Source organism: Oryctolagus cuniculus, chromosome 14 (assembly GCF_964237555.1).
Source record: "Oryctolagus cuniculus chromosome 14, mOryCun1.1, whole genome shotgun sequence".
NCBI classification, from domain to species: Eukaryota; Metazoa; Chordata; class Mammalia; order Lagomorpha; family Leporidae; genus Oryctolagus; species Oryctolagus cuniculus.
Window position 1 is genome coordinate 31,888,737 of NC_091445.1, and position 5,095 is coordinate 31,893,831.

Below are 5,095 nucleotides of genomic sequence, written 5' to 3' on the forward strand. Positions count from 1 at the left end.
CATAGAGATGAACCATCCAGAGTCCCTGTTGGGGAAAGAACTGTTGTCCGACTGTGGGGATTGTAGAGGCAGACAACTCCAGCTGTCAGTATCTTCTGGGCCCACGTTGGCTATAGAACTCCCTGTTCTGAGGTCACAAGATTCCAGGGAAGCCTCCAGGTAATGACTGCTTGAGGAAAGGTTGTCAAGGCATGCCCACTTCAGCCCAGTGTGGACACCTTGAAAGGTGCACTCACAGGCCAGGAAATACAATGAGAATCCCAAGTAGATCGTGTGGCTCCACACATGATCTCCCTGTGTGAGTTCAACTTCTTTCTTGGCCCAGTCATGTTCCATCCCATTCCTTTCACAGGTATTGATCCCTAATAAACCTCTTGTATCCCCAATTCCATCTCTATCTGCTTTTGTAGAATTGAACCTGTGATAAACACACCTCTCTACAAGGAAACCTACTTGACAATGTTCATAGCAATTTTATATTTTTTAAATATTTATTTATTTGAAGGGCAGAGTCACAGAGAGGTAGAGAGGTAGAGAGAGAGAGAGATAGAGAGAGAGAAGTCTTCCATCCACTGGTTCACTCCCCAGATGGCCACAATGTCTGGAGCTGTGCTGATCCAAAGGCAGGAGCCAGGAGATTCTTCCAGGTCTCCCACTCAGGTGCAGGGACCCTAGAACTTAGGCCATCTTCTGCTGCTTTCCCAGGACATAGTAGAGAGCTGGATGGGAAGTGGAGCAGTCAGGACTTGAACCGTCACCCATATGGGATGCTGGCACTGCAGGGGGTGGTTTTACCCAGAATGCCACAGCGCTGGTCCAGCAATCTTATTCTTAATAGTCCAAACCTGGAAACTGTGACTTGTTCATAAACATTTTGTGATAAGCAAAGTGTGGCATATTCTCAAAACAGAGCACAACTGGGGTCGGTGTTGTGGCATAGCAGGTTAAACCATTGCCTGAAATGCTGGTATCCCACTTAGGTGGTGGTGCAAGTCCTGGCTGTTCCACTTCCAGTCTGTTAATGTGTCTGGTAAAAGCAGCAGAAGATGACACATGTCTTTGGGCCCCTGCACCCAAGTGGGAAACCCAGATGAAGTTCTTGGCTCCTGCCTTCGGCCTGGCTCAGCCCCGGCTATGGCATCCATTTGGGGAGTGAACCAGAGATGGAAGATTCTCTCTCTCTCTCTCACACTTTGCCTTTCAAATAAATAAAATACATCTTTTAAAAAATACTATTCAGCAAACAAATGGAACAGTTACTGGCACTGCATGAATGAGTTTCCAAAAACATCAAAAGGAATGTGATATCAAAAGAGTACATATTGTGTGGATTCATATATGAAGTCCAACAACAGGAAATATTGAACTATGGTGATATAAATCATAAAGAGTTCCTGTGGAGGAGGAGAGAATTGACTGGAGGAGACACCAGGTAATGTTCTGAGATGTTGTACATCTTGCTTTGTGTGCTGTGTACCTGGCTGTATACCATTGTCAAAGCTCACAGAAAAGTTAGTATCCATTGGTCTTATGGTATGTAATTTGTATCTCAACTATAAATGCAAATATTAAGAAGACCTAGGGATATATTCAGTTATCACCTTAATATATGACTATGAAAGAAATAAAGAGACACCTGGAACCTAATAAATGCAACTGTGTATGAGCCATGGCAGAGTAAGAGCAGAGATGAAGCTCTTTAATCCATGGTGGGGCGGGGAGGTAGGAAGCAGTAGGGGGACATTTGGGCTGGGTATGAAAGGAGAAGAGACAGTGAGTCAGGCAGACACTGGGTAGACCATGTTCACAGCAGCACAAACCCATGGAGGCTGGAGATCAAATGTCACATATCTGGAAGACTGAGCAGAACTGTGTGACTGGCCTGGCAGAGAGGACAGGATGAGATGAGGTGGAAAAGGAAGGGAGGCCACCCCCTAGAGAGGGTCCTTAGGAGGGAGACACAATTTAACCTACTGCTGTAAAGAGTAGGTGCATGAGGAGTCTTGGGGTTGCCAATAACAGCAAAATCAGTGCTTTCTCCTATCCTCATTTCCTTCATCCCTCTTTTCCTCTCTTCCTCTCAAACTTCTTTAGTCTGGGAGTCAATATGGATCAGGGGAGATGAATGATTCCAGAGAGAAGCAGGTTTCACTGTCCTGATGGCTCCAGCAAAAGTCCCCAGAGAAAATCTGGTTGACCATGCTGGGATTGGCACCCAGCCTGGTCAGCAGGGATAGAGTAACCTGGGGCAGGCCTGGGTCATGTGCTCATCCACTGTGTGGCAAGGATGGTCAAAGTAATGAGGAGGAGCCAAATGGTTTATTTCCTCCAAAGGGGATTGGGGTAGAAGGGTGAGGGCGAAGGGGCTGCCAGCTGATTGCCTTGGGGGAGGGCATTCCTGGGTGAGCCACTGCAGACTGAACTCTCCTAAAGCATTTGAGAGCAGAAACACAACAGAAGCCCAGAGAAAACACACCTGATACAACAAAGAGAAGAGAAAAGGATCTCGAGAGCTTTGGGGGATTTCATTCCCTTCTTGCAATCTTGTAAATTTTCTAATATAAATGCAAATTTTTTACCAAGGGAATGGGGGATGGGGGGGTGCCTCTGGCTAATTGAATCAGTGCGTATTAATTATGCATTAATGAGAATTATTCCACAATTCATTGCAGGCCCTACAATCAGTCTTCAAGCAAAAGGTAAGTATAGAATAGAATGTTTCATGACAATAATATCTATTAAAGAAGAGTCCTCGGCACCACGCTTGTTAGAGCTTAATCAGAGCTAAAGCACTTGACCTCTGCTCGGGGTTGACAAACAGCCAGGCTGTGTGAACAAACACCCCATGTGGGCTCCCTGCCCTGGCCGCAGGGCTTGGAAAGACCTAGATCTGAGAAAGGGAGGTTTTTCCAGAAGCACATTCTTCAGCCTCTCTGCCCCTCAGGTTTCTCCTCTACAACATGAGGCTATAGATAGCAGTCTTACACAGTGAACATGCACACTAAATAAAATAAATAATGCATGAGAATATAAGGGGTCTTAAACAAGTTCATGGAAAATGCATATTACAAAAAAACCCATATGCATGGATTTCAATTCTTTTGGAACAACATGAACTTCTCTTTTAATTCCTTTTTTTTTTTTCCACAAGCTTTTGGACATGCCCTCATCACTGGCCTTTGTAAGCTTCCAGAAATGGAGCGTTCCCTTTGGTCTTCTGTTTCAGAAAAGTGAGGACCACTCCTGGCCTGTCACTTCATCACTGGGTCCCTGCTCACAGGTGTGCCACACCCCACACTTGGGGAGCTCTGGTCTATGACCCTCTCAGACCTAGGAGCTGCTGAGGGGCCCTGAGCCCCTCCCACAAACCTCTGCACCAGCCTTGTGCAGGGGAGGGGCAGAGGTGTCAGCGTCGCAGCAGAAGCATTACTGTAGTGGGCTGCCCATTGTCTTAGTCACAGGGATGCTTGGCCAGACAGCCCCCAACAAAGGTCAGACGTGCTGATGTGTCACCTGGCCATCTGCCCATATAGAAACCATGACGAAAAACCAAAAAACACAAAAGGCCCTGGGAGGCAGCTGTGAAGGCTTCAGTCCTGGGGCTCCTGCCACCTGCGGGAGAGACATGGCTAGGATGGTGGGCTCCTGGCTTCAGCCTCCAGCGTGGGTCTGGTGTGGGTATTTGAGGAGTAAACCAGCACGTAGGAGCTCTCTCTCTCTTTCTGGCTCTCACATATATAACTCAACAGTTTTTAAAAGAGAAAGAAACCAGGCCCACTTTGCTTCTGGCAAGTCAGCGCTACCCTGGGGCCTCCACCACCCCAGAACCCAAACATGCACACAGAAACCAACCTTCAAGGACACCCTCCCCTCGGTGCACCTGCCCTCAGGAGCTGCCTGCCCCTGTGCTTCTGCGGGCTGTGAGCTGTCGGAGGCAGAGCCTGAGCAGGTCTGTTTGTGAAGATCACTTCCTGTGCAGCGCTTGTAGGAGAAGAGTTGGGGAAGCAGGGCAGAGCAGGGGGAGGAAACCAAGCAAGGTGGCCTCACTGGGCTCTGCTTTCAGCTCGGTTCCCAGCAGAAGGTGGAAGCAGGAATTGTGCCTCACAGCCAGGACCACCTAAAGACCTAAAGACCGGGAGATCAGGTGTAGAAACCTGTGTCCATCCACCTTTGGCCTCTGGCCACCTGGAAGAGTGATGGAAAAACTCTCTAGTGAATGGCTCTGGCTTGGTGGAAGGGAGCTAGCTGCCAGGAGGAGGCAGAAGCCAGCACTGAGAGCGACATGGTGACCAGGTGTTCTAGCTCACGAAGCGGATCTTGGCATGGCACCAACAGCATCGAGCCCCATGCTGTGGTGCAGGAGTGACCTCTGGGCCCTGTTAAGGGACAAAGGAGCAAGTGAGCCAGGAGCACGTGGTAAAGTTCCTGCAGCACTCCTGCCTGTATCCCAAATGGAGGGAGTCCTTCCGCATCACTGGGGCATGTCTGACAGCTCACTTTGGCCTGCTGCGGACCGTCAGCCGGAGTGGAGGAAGCAAAGACAGCCCCAGCACAGAGGATGAAAAGTTCGAGGACCTGTAAGCAATTCAGTTGGACTAGCTCAAGAGAGGGAAGGCCCAGCTGGTTAAGCCACAGGGCCAGTTGGAGTCCCAGCTGCTCCAATTCCAATGCAGTACTTGAACCCCTGCCACGTGTGGGAAACCAGGATGGAGTTCCTGGCTCCCAGGTTTGGTCTGGCCTAGACCTGGCAGTTGCTGCCATTTGGGGAGTGAGCCAGCCGATGGATGACCTCCCTCTCTGTATGAATCTCATTCTCTCGCTCTCTGTCACTCTGACTTTCAAATAAATAAATCTTTAAAGAAAAGAGACAGGCTGTCTCTGGGGCGTAGCAGGTAAAGCTACTGTCTGCAGTGCCGGCATCCCATATGGGTGCCATTTCGAGTCCCAGCTGCTCCGCTTCCAATCCAGCTCTCTGCTATGGCCAGGGAAAGCAGTAGAAGACGGCCCAAGTCCTTGGGCCCCTGCACCCACATGGGAAACCCAGAAGAAGCTCCTGGCTCCTGGCTTTGGATTGGCCCAGCCCCAGCCATTGTGG